Below are 14,727 nucleotides of genomic sequence, written 5' to 3'. Positions count from 1 at the left end.
CAAGTCTAAAATGATGAAATTATTTCCTTTTATTTATTTATTTATTTTTTGGAATCGATGTTAGTTCTAAATATATTGATTGCATTATTTTGTTCAATGGGGGTTGTAAATTCTTGGAAAAAATTTAAAATTAACTAGGATTAATTACACTTTACCTTCGTATGATTTAGCTCAAAAAACACATAACCTCTTTGTAATTTAAAAATATACACATAACATAACCTTATTGTAATTCGGAGTAAAATATAAAGTCTAACACTGTCGATAACTTTTACAAAAAGTCTAAATTACCCTTATTTTGTTGTTTAATTTTCTTTTGTATGACATCACAATCCAATCTTTCTCATCGTATTGGAGCTTAACCCACGACATCACCAGCTGTTTGCACATCCAATGACCATAATCTCTTTCTGTTTTTTTCACCGTTCTGCAGCGCTTACTATTCTCTTATTTATTTATTATTTTATTTTATGGAAGAAGCCATGGTTGTCCTATCTGAAGCAACCACAAACCAAAACCCAATTCCAACTTACGGTGCACTCATTGGTAAATCTACTTAGTGTTGGGTAAGATGTAATTGAAAACATTTTGTTTGTCTTGGGTAGTCTCTAAATAACTTTGTGTACTTATTGACTTACCAGTCTTTGCATTACAATTTGCAATTTTAATTAAACAATGTTTCCTTTAATTCCAATTGGATACAATTCGTTTCACAAATTTGTTTGGAGATTTGCTTTTGAACCTAGATATATATACATATATATATATATATATAGTTGTAGTGCTGTTGGATGTTGTGATTAGAAATGGTGGAAGGTGTTTGCGTGGCCTTGGGTTGTTGGACGAATTGAGAGAGATGTGATGAAGTAGATGGACAGTAAACCATGGTGGTGTTGCAGTGAAGAAGAGTAATGAAGAAGAGAATAAATAAATAAATAAAAAGAAGGATAAAAGTGTCATTTTCTCAATATATTTTGCACCATACGTATAATTCAGAGTGTGTCAGACACACATTGTTAATTTAGATAGATCCTGTTACTTTTGCAATTCACTCCAAACTATAAGGGTGTTATGTGTATATTTTAAAACTTAGGCAGGTAATGTATTTTTTGATTAAACCACAAGGAGTAAAGTGTATTTAAACCAATTAACTATTTACCAGCTAGATTTTATGTTTTTTCAATTGTACCGTATCAATCAAGGTTGCAGTTTTTATTGTTCTTACAGTGCTAGGTTAGCTCCATGAGAATGCCCTTGTGCTTCCTTTGTTCCTTCCTTCCTCCCAGTTTTTAGAACAACTATTTGGGATAGAGTTGAGTTAGGCAATGTATGTGAAAACAAACATGAGCACTTTGATTATGATTTTTCGTTTTGGGGTTTACTTGTCGTTTTTGAGCAATTGAATTTGGATTCTTATTAATTGGAAGAAAAAAGTTTTGCGGTAGAAAGGCCATAAATGGTAATTACTGGTTCTTAGGCATGAGATCAATATTGAAATTAGATTTTTGTTTCGTTAATTTCGTGATATACATGTCAGTTACATCAATTCACTGGATTGAAATTTTCTTTGTTGTCTATCTATGAGCCTCTGTGAAGGCCACTAACCCAATTTTCCCAGGTTAATAAATGATTAATCATTTATGTTCTATATGCCTTTGCCTACATAGGGGATGGTGGTTTGAGATGATCTAAATAAGTACACTTTTTCACTTTTTATGAAATATGAGTTAGGTATAGGTTAGGTTTGAAGTGATGTGGTAGAGAGGTGATGTGCCCTAAATAAGATAATGTAACTTAAATAGGATAGTGACTTTTTGACTTTTTTAAATTATGACAAACAGTTTAGATTGTCTTTTTTATTATTTTTTTTTTTGATCGGCAAAAACAAAATCTTTATTGATGAAACATACAGAGTATGAAATATTACATCAATAAAGACGAGCTTGGAGCTAAGAAAAAGCTCCAAGCTCCAGTTGGTGAGGAACCAACAAAAAAGAGCAAGATAAAAGACAAACAGATAGATGAACTAGTCTATAACTTGGAACTAAGAAACCAAACTGATAGATAAACTGGCAGGAGCCAAAACAGATAATAAGACTGATAAGCACTGACTTTTCCCCACTTTGACAAGCTTTGCTTACATTAAACAACTGAAACAATGGAGCCACAGCAGAAGTCGACCACCATAACAGAGATAGCCTTCCCGAACAATTCAGCCCACAATTCAGACCACCAACTAGGCACCATAGCAGAACAGCATACACCAACAGGGCAATACAGCACCCACTAACTAGGCCCCATAGCTGAACAGCAAACACCAGCAGAACAGCATACACCACACTACTCACCATAGCAGAACAGCAAACACCAGCAGAACAGCATACACCACCAGCTCAACACAGCAACATACACCAATACAGCAGCCACAATACCAGAATCAATACAGCAGCCAACACCAGAGCAATACAGCAGCCACAATAATAGGAACAGCACACAACACCAGAATCACTATGTAGGTGTAGCAGACCCTCCCAAGCACTTCCTGATTTGCCTCAGATTAAACACAAAATCCTGAACTGAAAAGTTAAAGCCACAGAAAACAGGTTTTAACCAAAAAGGGTGTACTGTTGGGCAAGAAGGGTGTACTGTTTCTCAATCTCTGATTATATTCAGTAATAAACGACTGCTAGATTTATTTATGCTTCCACTTCATTAATGTTTTTTACCACTTGGGAAAGAACTTTGTTCTTGGAACTTTAAAATTTATTTTGTTCCAAATTCGCTAATTGTTGCGAAACAGCACAGGTTCTCTCTTAACCTCAATTACTTTATGTAGGAAAGTCATGATGTCTTGGGGACTTCCTTATTTTAGAAGCCGATTTGATGACGAATGAGTACAAATTACTAATTTATGTCTTACTGTTTTGAACTTTTGCCTTGGCATATCTTAATTGGGGATGAAGTTTTGATTGGAGGTAATATGACAGTTTAGCATTATGACATCGAGCTTCTTTTTTCTCAGATTTTTTTATTTTGATTTGTTTCGACATTGTTTTGTTTTATTTTTAGAAAATCATTTGAGGATGGGCCTTGGCACAGTGGTAAGGTTGCTCCATTGCGATGTGGGCGTCATGGGTTCATACAATGGAACCAGCCTCTTCACATGCATCTGAACTAAGACCCCACAGTGCCGTGAGCTTCTTGAAATGTGATTGCCCCTTGCCCTTCCTTTCTGAAAGCCATCTAGAATTAAATTCTAAAATGCAAGGTATATATGAAAACTATAGAATAACGAAGGTAATGATTTAAAACTTGAGAGATAAAAATGATTTAAAATTTTAGAAGTTAGATTGTCGGAAAATTACAAAGCATATGTATATGAAAGAAAATAAATAGTATAGTTATTTATTACTTTTAAATCCAACTTTTGCAGCTTGCACTTATTTGGGAGGAAAATCGGCTGACAGTTTTTATTCTTTTATCTTTGTTTCATAGGATTAGGATTTTTAGGGGAAAAAAAAGGAAATGTTCCACAACCTTACATTCCACATCAATGGTTAATACATCTGTCATGGATTATTTTTTATGCAGTCGGTGTCTTACAGTTGATTAAGGGTATGAGATATATGTCCAACCTGTCACTTACTCTTGCCTAGAGCTCCAGACAGCTTAACCATTTTAAGTTCAATATGTTTGTCAGCATAGAGGTATAAGAACTAAGAAGGGTTCAGCATCCCAGTTGGGAAATACTTGTGTATATGCATGATTGATGCCCATGAAATATAAACAGGTTCAGTATATATTTTATTTTGTTCCAAATGTTTCTAATTACTGCTGTACATGTCTTCATGTGACTTCAATGACATCAAAAGGATGGTGTCCTGATATCTTTGTTTTCTCCCCTATAATAGAAGACACTAGGAAGATGAATGACTTAATTGAATTACCCAAGTGCTAAGTGGTTGTTGGCCAATTTATTATCGGCTTAATGGCTCTGCACATGATGCAACTACTGGATGATAACATCGTACATCCTTTTCTGTACAAACACTACACAAGTAAGAAGTCCATTAGAGGCGGCCTCCAATGAAGTAACCCAAAAATGTTCTTTTGTTGGCTACAGGTCCAATGATACCTTTTTCCTTTTCATTTGTCTCTGCTTTATTGTTATGTGAACATTATAGCCATTTAGGTTAATGATATTTCTGGAAATTTGAATGGTCTGACAAGACAGACCAACTAAACTGTTATACCCAAGATACCATGTCTTGGAAGTGTTGCACCCTGAGTTTTGGTACACAATAATGCTTTTAACTATTGTTTTTCAAAGGATTTAATTCTGCATTTAACTGTCTTCATCTTTTCAAATTTATTAATATCGTTCATTTCATCAAAAACATTTTGAACGGTCTTTCCTTCACTATTATTACATGCCAATGATATACATACATGGAGAATAGATTAAAGAAATTTAGTTTGGAGAAGCTTACACCTGAACGCTTTTAGGGTATAGATTGGCCTTGTGAGGGGTAAACTGCCTTGTCTTATGCTTTCTCAGTAGATACTGATCCTACTAGGGTGAAGGTTCAAAGCTAATTCAAGAATAAGGTTTAAGAATCCTACTAACTTTTCTGGATCTTCTAGCTTTCTGCTCTTGTTAGCTAGGATAAAATTTTGTGCTCCATTTTTGAGCCTTGGCCATTCCGGTAACAACTAAAAGGGTTAATTACACTAGGACTGTCACGATTCGCACCCACGTACTCAAGGCTTAAGCATCGTGATGGTCAATAACTGAAGTTACCTCCGGCCAATTCTTGAACAAATTAATAAATGCGAACGGAAATAATATTTAAGTGAAGGTATCAAAATAATCATCAGAACTTCTATTTTTATTACAAAATGTATTGACCAAAAATACCGATATTTACATAGAAAAATATCATAAAGTGTTGTGTGTGTCTATTCTGCAGCCCCGCATCTAAGACTTTCTAAAAGTTATTTCTGAATTGCACTGTTTCCTGAAAATTGGTAAACAGCTATAAGCACATGGCAGAGTGAGAAATATTATACCAAGAATATAAGGGACACAAAATGACCATGAATAGTTATGTAACTAAAATATTTAAGATAACTTAATCTGAACAAATAATTATTTAAGTAGCAAAGCTGAGATTATGTAAATAAATAACTATAACTACGGAACCGAACAAAACAGAACAGAACAGAGGTCATAGGAGTGACAGTCAGAACAGAGGTACGGATTCAATAGGTGGCTCGTACGAATTATAGAGGTGGCTCCCACAATAGTATTGCACTTATCTCCTCATAGCACTTTGCTCCACACAGAACAGAGATCAATAGATCTATGACAATAGAGGCCTACAAGGTGACCAAACAGAGGCTAATGGTTATTTAAATCCCCCAAGACATGAGACTCAAGAGGTGGCTCGTACGAACTCTAGAGATGGCTTCCTGAACAGTGTAGCACTTAACTCCGTGTAGCACTTTGCTCCACACCAAAAATCAGAAGGTCAATAGATTCATGACAGACAGAGGGTCACAAAGTGACCAAACAGAGACCAATGGTTATTTAAGTCCCCCAAGTCGTGAGACTCCCATGGTGGTACTTACAAAATATAATTATTTATAAGGTTATTGTCAAATATTCTTTGAAATATAAACAAACATATCCATGAGTTTCATTTTAACTAAACAGGGGTCAGAAATAATCCACATAATTAAAATATTAATATAATTTATAATAATTTATAAAACATAACTTATATAAAATAAATATGATAAGTCAAAACATACGTAAAATATATTATGGTAACTCAAGTTATAATATAACTTACCTTAACTTTAATACCTCACTCTTTCTTTCCACTATAAAAAACCCTCTCGACTTCCATTATTTTTTCTTTATTTTCTTCCTTTCTTTCCCTTCTCCTTCCTCTCTCTTTTTCCTTTTCCCTTACTTTCTTTTCTTTCACCCAGCAAATTCTCTCTTTTATAGGGAGATAGCCATGGCCCCAAGCCGCCAAGTTGCCACATGTCACATTCCCATCAATACGAAATTAATTCAAGCTTATCTCTAACCTATTCAAGGGATAAGCTTAACTTAGTTATTTATTTATATTTTGACTCCTAAATTCTTAATAATTATGTTATTTTACAAAATTATATATAATAATACAAAATAAATCATATATTTTCCTAACTATGATTAAATAATATTAGTATAAATTTTACAGAATAATTAAAAATCTGGATTGTTACAATCTTCCATCTTTTTAAAATTTCGTCCTCAAAATTTGTCATATGTGTAAGCTATCCGCTGCGCACTCTGATAAATATACATCAGATAATTAATCTGATAGAAAATATTACCTCAAAAAAAAAATTATCAAAAACAACTCACTGTCTAGTTGTCAAAAATTGTTTTGGCCTAAAATAAGAAACAATCGGTACCTTTAAAAACTTTTCACTAGTTTTATTTCCGAAAATAAAATAAAATGAGAACACGATCAAACAAGTGACTAGAAGTGAAATGACAGAGTCGTATGCAAGAGTTGAACGAGTTTGAGATGAGCTCCCATTTCTTTTATCCGTGAACTTTCCACTGATGGAAAATAGTTTCAAAATTAGTATTTTTAAAACTTTCAATCATATTAATCATCTAATATATATTTATCTGAGTGCGCAGCGGATAGTTTACACATATGACAAATTTCGAGGACGAAATTTTTAAAAGGAATGAAGATTGTAACAATAAGAAAATTTAAGTTGTCCCTTAAATTTTATACTAGTATTATGATTGTATGTGATAATATATTATTAAATAAATAATAACAAATACAGAATCTAATTTGGCATTGGATTATCAAATATGGGATTAATTAGGGATTATTATTTGGGGCCAAATTAACAGAAATATGAAATTATAATACTAGTTGGGCCAAATTAAAATTAAAGATAGTAAATAAATAAATATAAAAGTAAGAATAAATAAATAATAATATTAATAATAATAATAATAATGGGTGTGGTAATAAAATAAATAATTAATTTACTGTTAGTATACGATAGAGTGTAATTTATTTATGTAGTTATAATAGAAAACTGGGCCAAAATGTAATTATCTTAAATATTTATTAAAAATAAGAATAATCCATGAATTTATTATCAAATCTGGAGAGGGATATGCGGGCCACGTGTTGGCTGAATGATACGTTCACCTCCCTATAAATAAGGAGGAGGTGATCCGGGGAAAGGAAAAGGGAAAAGAGAGAGGAAGGAAAAGGGAAAGAAAGGAAGAAAATGAAGAAAAAATCATGGAAGTCGAGAGGGTCTTTGATAGTGAAAAGAGAGAGTGAGGTATTAAAGTTAAGGTTAGAGATAAGCTTGAATTAATTTCGTATTGATGGAAATGCGACACGTGGCAACTTGATGGCTTGGGGCCATGGCTATCTCTCTATAAAAGAGAGAATTTGCTGGGGTGAAAGAAAGGGAATGAAAGGAAAGGAACTTAAGGAAAGAAAGGGGAAGAAAATACTAAGAAGATCTTTGGTAGTGGAAAAAAAGAGTAAGGTATTAAAGTTAATGTGAATTATATTATACCTTGAGTTATCATAATATATTTTACATATGTTTTGACTTACCATATTTATTTTATACAAGTTATGTTTTATCAATTATTATAAATTATATTAATATTTCAGTTACGTGGATTAATTTCTGAACTCTATTTGTTAAAATGAAACTCATGGATATGTTTGTTTATATTTTAAAGAATATTTGACTATAACCTTATAAATAATTATGTTTTGTAAGTACTACCACGGGAGTCCCACGCTTTGGGGGACTTAAATAACCATTGGTCTCTGTTTGGTTACTTTGTGACCCTCTGTCTGTCATGGATCCATTGACCCTCTAATTTCTGGTGTGGAGCAAAGTGCTGTACGGACCTAAGTGCTACACTGTTGTAGGAGTCACCTCTAGAGTTCGTACGAGCCGCCTCTCGAGTCTCACACCTTGAGGGACTTAAATAACCATCAGCTTCTATTTAGTCACTTTGTGGCCCTCTATTGTCATGGATCTATTGACCTCTATTCTGTGCGGAGCAAAGTGTTGTGCAGAGATAAATGCTACACTATTGTGGGAGCCACCTCTATAATCCGTACTTGATAAGTAACCTAAGCCACAGCAGAAGCCAGGAGATCTGAAGCAACAAGAGAGAGACAAAGAGTTGTATAGATATAAGAGAGATAGTAATGTAACTGTAAAGTAGTTAGAGGCAGTTAGAGTTTGTCAGTAGGCAGTTAGAGTTTGTTATAACAAACTCTAACCATTTTGTATAAATAAGTGTAAACACAATCACATTAATTCATCAAGTAAAAAATAGTTTTCAATTTTCTGTTTTTCTAATTAGTTTTTCAACTTCTGTTATGGTATCAAAGCCAATACAAGCTCCTACGAGCACGGTCTAACAATGGTGCTTTCATCTTCTTCTTCATCTATACCATCAAATCTAAGTATTCTTCTTACAAATTTCAATTCTTTAGTCACTGTTAAGCTTGATTCGTCAAATTTTTTGATTTGGAAAAATCAGCTTTAGAATGTTCTTAGAGCAACTGATCTTCTTGATTTCGTTCTTGGTTTGGTACCTTGTCCTGTATCTGACATTCTTGATTCCTCTGGAGCAACTATGTCAAATCTTGAATTTCTAGAATGGAAGACGATGGATGCTCATCTTCTGAGTTTCATCACTGCAACACTCTCTCCTTCTGTATATTCTTCAGTACTTCATCACCAACACTGCTTTCAAGTCTGGAGTGCTGTCAAGAAGAAATACACTTCATTATCTCGATCTCATATTCATCACTTGAAAATTCAGTTACAATCAACCACAAAAACAGGTGCTACGATGGAAGAATATTTGGCTAAGATCAAGGAAATTTCCAATCAGCTTCGACTTGCTTCTTCAATGGTTGATGATGAAGATCTTGTGCTTTGCACTCTCAATGGATTACCTGATGAGTATGATGCTCTCAAGACTGCAATTCATGCTCGAGTAGAGTCTATTTCAATGGAGGATCTGTGATCACTCCTATGTTTTGAAGCCATCCACATAGAGAACAAAACCAAACTTGTTCTGCAAAATGAGTCTATAGTTGCTTATTCTACAACTAAAAGTTCTGAGAATTCACAACCTTATTCTTAGTATTTGAGGACTCATTCCTCTGCACAGTCTAGTTACAAAGGCATAAATTCTTCCCATGGTTTTTGAGGTGGAAGATATAGAGGAGGTCGATCAAATCGATCTTACAGAGGAAGATTTGGAGGAACCAGTCCTAGTTCTTCAAATACTTCTGGTTGCCAGATCTGTGGAGGATTCAATCATATTGCTTTGGACTGCTGGTTTCGTATGGATTCCAACTATCAGTCGTCTCACTCTTCTTCATTCTCTAATCCTTTCATGTCTCCATCTAAGGCTTATTCAGTCACTACCAGTCCAACTTCTTCCAATCAGAATCAGACTTATTTTTCTCCATATTCCTCTGCCACACCTTGGTATATTGATTCTGCTGCCACAAATCATATCACAAATGACCTTGGCAATTTTCATCTCTACCATCCATACCAAGGACATGATCAAGTGACAGTTGGAAATGGTCAAAATGTTCCTATTCAACATATTGGTAAAGGTCTGTTGCCTACTCCTCAATATTCTTTTGAGCTTAACAATCTTCTACATGTTCCTCACATTTCTTCCAAACTCTTATTTGTTCATCAGTTAACTAAGGATAATAATAGTACAGTTACCTTTGATGCTAATTCCTTTGTTGTTCAAGACAAGGTTACGAAACATGTTCTGCACCAAGGTCCTAATGTGTATGGTCTTTATCACTTTGCCTCCTCTTCTCCACAATCTCATCCAGCTCATATTGCTCATACTTTCTCACAAGCTTCATTACCTATTTGGCATCAAAGGCTTGGCCATCCTTCACCAGTAAAATTTCATCATATTTCACAACATATATCTTCTACTTTTAAGAATAAAGATTGTACTGAATTTTCTTGTACACCATGTAATGTTGCTAAAATTCATAGGTTACCTTTCAAACTATTTAGCTCCACTGCTAAACAACCATTTTCTCTTGTTCATAGTGATGTTTGAGGACTATTTACTGCTTCTGTCTCTGGTTATAAATACTACTTGTTGTTTGTTGATGATTTCACAAGATTTTCTTGGATTTATCCCCTTTATGCTAAGAGTGATGTTTTTTCTACTTTTCTGGTGTTTAAGCCTTATGCTGAAAATCAATTCTCTACCTCTTTAAAAATCTTAAGGACTGATAATGGGACTGAATTTGTTAATACTAAAATGCATGATTACTTGACCACTCATGGTATTGTTCATCACCTCACATATCCTTATACACCAGAACAAAATGGTATAGCTAAGAGGAAGCATCAACACATCACTGAGACTGCTATCACCTTACTTCATCAGTCCTCTCTTCCCCTTAAATATTGGTTTGAGGCTATGGCTACTGCTATTTTTCTTATAAATAGGATGCCTAGTCTTTTTCTTGATCACAAATCTCCTTTTCAACTTTTATTTCATACAATTCTTGATTATCATTTTCTCAAAGTGTTTGGATGCCAATGCTTTCCTTGGCTTAGGCCTTATGTGTCTCACAAACTAGAACCTAGGTCTACTCCTTGTGTGTTTTTGGGTTATCATCCTACTACCAAAGGCTACAGATGTTTGGATCCTATTTCAGGGAAAGTGTATCTTTCTCGACATGTTCTTTTCAATGAGACCTGTTTCCCTGTTTCCCTTCAATCGACTGATTCTTCATCTTTACCTGTTGTTCAGTCCTTTTTCTGGTCTACTTCTGTTCCATCTCCTATTTCTAGACCTTCATCATCTGTTCCACTGCCTTATTCTTGTCTGTCTAGGCCTGCAGTTCAGCCTACTGCTACTGCTTCTGTTCACCCTGCTGCTGTAGTTTAGCCTGCTGCTACAGTTCAACCTGCTGCTGCAATTCAACCTGCTACCTCTGCTCCTGTAGCTCAGTCGGCAATTTTCCTTTCCTCTGATGTTTCTTCATCTCCTTCTCATTCATTTCAGCCACCTCTGTCTACTTCCTCTCCTATTCCCATTTCTTCTATTCAAATTCATTTACCTATTTCCTATGTCTCTGCAGTTCCCTCTTCTTCTGTTGCCTTACCTTCTCTTAACACTCATCCTATGATCACAAGGTCTAAAGCCTGTCATCTCACTCTTGCTCCTTCTCTTGATCTTACTCTTACTGAGCCCACTAATGCTACTCAAGCTTTGCAATCTTCTATTTGGACTACTGCTATGACTGAGGAGTTTCTTGCTCTTCAAAAACAAGACACTTGGAAATTGGTCCCTCTTCCCTCTCACAAAACTGCCATTGGTTATAAGTGGGTCTTTCGTATCAAGAAAAATTCTAACGGTACTATTGCCAGATACAAGGCTCAGTTAGTGGCTAAAGGCTATCTGCAACAAGAGGGTGTGGATTTTCAAGATACCTTCAGTCCAGTTGCCAAACAGCCCACAATTCGTATTCTCCTCTGTCTTGTTCTTCAGCATCAATGGTCCCTTAAACAGCTTGATATATCTAATGCTTTTTTGCATGGTAACCTTGAGGAGGAGGTTTACATGGTTCAGCCCCAAGGTTTTATTGACTCAGATTTTCCTCATCATGTTTGTAAGCTTCAGAAAGCTTTGTATGGTCTTAAACAGGCCCCTCGCGCTTGGTATTCCACATTTTCTTCATTTTTACTAGGCCAAGGCTTCAAGGTTAGTTCCTCTGACTCTTCTTTGTTTGTCAGACATACTCCTGCTCATATTACCATTTTACTCATCTATGTTGATGACATTTTGCTCACTGGTAGTGATCCTTTGGTCATTCATTCTCTCATTACTCATATGCACACTGCTTTCCCCATAAAAGAACTTGGAGATATATCCTATTTTCTTGGGATATCAGTTCATTCTACTTCTCAAGGTTATTTTCTCTCCCAGCAAAAGTATGCTACTGAAATACTTCAGCGAGCTAGGATGGTTGAGTGCAAGTCCTGTTCTACTCCATTGGCTCTTAAATCCTCCCACTCCTCTTCTTCAGATGACTTGCCTTACTCTAATCCTTCCTTTTACCGGAGTTTGGTAGGTGCTCTCCAGTATCTGACGATTACAAGACCTGATTTGGCCTTTGCTGTCAACCAAGCTTGTCAGTATATGCAAGCTCCTACACTTGGCAATTTTGCAATAGTTAAATGGCTCTTGAGATATGTCAAGGGTACCCTTCATCATGGTCTCACTTTCAATCCTGGACCCTTTACTCTTCATGCTTATTCTGACTCAAATTGGGCAGGAGATTATGTTGACAGAAGATCCACTTCTAGATTCTGTGTTTTTCTGGGTCCAAATTTAATTTCCTGGTCTGCTCGGAAGCAGCCCACAGTCTCTAGATCATCAACTGAGGCTGAGTACAGATCTATGGCCAACACTGCTGTTGAATTGGTTTGGTTGCAGCAACTTCTCAAAGACTTATTTGTTTCAAGCTATTCTCCTCTGGTCCTTTGGTGTGACAACATTTCTACCATGGCCCTGGCTTCTAATCCTGTCTTTCACTCTCGCTCTAAACATATTGAAGTGGATTGCCATTTTATTCGAGAACGTGTTGTTTCCAAGCAAATTGTTTTATCTTACATCCCTACTGCCGATCAACTAGCTGATATATTCACTAAACCCTCAACCTCTTCTAGGTTTCATTATCTCAAAGACAAACTAATGGTTTTTCCAAATCCCATTACTTTGAGGGGGGATGATAAGCTACCTAAGCCATAGCAGAAGCCAGGAGATCTGAAGGAACAAGAGAGAGACAAAGAGTTGTATAGATATAAGAGAGATAGTAATGTAACTTTAAAGTAGTTAGAGGCAGTTAGAGTTTGTTAGTAGGTAGTTAGAGTTTGGTATAACAAACTCTAGCCATTTTGTATAAATAAGTGTAAACACAATCACATTAATTCATCAAGTAAAAAATAGTTTTCAATTTTCTGTTTTTCTGATTAGTTTTTCAACTTCTGTTAGTACGAGCCACCTCTTGAATCCGTACCTCTGTTCTGACTGTCACTCCTATGACCTCTGTTCTATTCTGTTCTGTACCGTAGTTATGGTTATTTATTTACATAATCTCAGTTTTGCTACTTAAATGATTATTTGTTCAGACTGAGTTATCTTAAATATTTTAGTTACATAACTATCCATGGTTATTTTGTGTCCCTTATACTCTTGGCATAATATTTCTCACTCTGCCATGTGCTTATAGTTGTTTACCAATTTTCAGGAAACAGTGCAATTTAGAAATAGCTTTTGGGAAGTCTTAGATGCGAGATTGCGGAATAGACACACACAACACTTTTATGATGTTTTTATATGTAAACATCGGCCTTTTTGGTCAATAAATTTTGTTATAAAAATAGAAGCTCCAATGATTATTTTGGTACCCTCACTTGAATATTATTTCCGCTCGCGTTTATTAATTTGTTCAAGAATTGGCCGAAGGTAACTTCAGTTATTGGCCATCACAATACTTAACCTTTAGGTACGAGGAGCAGGTCGTGACAAGCCACTTAGCTAGCAGTGAATATTACTTTAACTCTCTCATTTATGAATCCGTACATATTAACCCCTTCAACTATGAAAATTGTATAAATACACTTATTTTGGAGGGGTTCCAAAGGGATCTGCATGAGGTGAGAGTGATACATTTTTATTGTTGAGAGGGTCAAAATATACGGGTTCATAGATGAGACAGGTAAAGCGATTCACAAATAGTTGAGAGGGTCTTGGTTTAACTAATAAATAACTCCCTCCCTCTTGGTTTAAATAACCCTAACTAAAAAAAGGCTAGGTCAGTTGATTTCATTAATAAGTTCTCCATTTTTGTATTAAAAGTTGAGACAAGGTGCCCCCGAACCAAAAAAGTAAAAAAAAAAAGAAGAAAGAGGAGTTCAACCTCTACAAGAAAGGAAGACTAATTTATATAGAATAGATCTTACGTAGTCGTTTTTTATATGAGTTGGCATTAGGTCAAGGGTCTATTTCATTTGTTTAGGACTAAAGTAATCCTGTTTGAAAGGCTAAAACTACTGTCATGAAGGGTGATGAATTTTGATTAGGAAAAGTTACGTAGGTTCCTCTTTCTCTCTCTCTCTCTTTGCTTAATTTAATAATTTGTATACGTACATATGTAGCATTTTCATATCTTTGTATGCATCAGTTTCCAATATTATAAAGGTTTGGAGGACATCCCTCAACTCTTTCTCTCCTGGCAAGCCTTTCCAGTCTTCTTTGTCATTCTTAATCCTCCACTACCTCTTTTTCTTAGCCATAACTGTTCTCTATACCTAGTAAAGGTTACATTATATTATATCACTTAAACAATAGTACTTTTGAAGATATGGAAGAAATAAAATTGTTTTTTTTTTCTTTTTCTTTCCTTTAATATAATAATTTGAAGAGAAGAAAGAAGATAAAAGAGGGAGTGCTCAATGTCTTCCTGGTATTCTTTTCGCAGGAGAAGAACAGAGAGATACCCTTCTACCAATTATGTGTGTTGGAGAGAGAGAGAGAGAGAGAGAGGACCCATATTGACCCATATTTTTTTACACAAGTTAAGCATA

The 14,727-nt window shown here is 35.1% G+C and overlaps 1 long non-coding RNA gene across 1 annotated transcript; it reads right to left on the bottom strand.

The window, feature by feature from the left end:
• Positions 1 to 1,846: 1,846 nt before the first annotated feature.
• On the bottom strand, positions 1,847 to 6,000 carry LOC114317286 (uncharacterized). The gene is made up of 2 exons (XR_003648478.2): positions 5,856 to 6,000; positions 1,847 to 2,576 (listed from the first exon to the last, which is right to left on the bottom strand). It is a non-coding gene; the product is annotated as an uncharacterized LOC114317286 (long non-coding RNA).
• Positions 6,001 to 14,727: the final 8,727 nt, after the last annotated feature.

Source organism: Camellia sinensis, chromosome 1 (genome assembly GCF_055761805.1).
Source record: "Camellia sinensis isolate YWXY chromosome 1, ASM5576180v1, whole genome shotgun sequence".
Classification (NCBI taxonomy): domain Eukaryota; kingdom Viridiplantae; phylum Streptophyta; class Magnoliopsida; order Ericales; family Theaceae; genus Camellia; species Camellia sinensis.
Note: the sequence above shows the minus strand (reverse complement) of the source record. Positions and strands in the feature narration are given on the sequence as shown.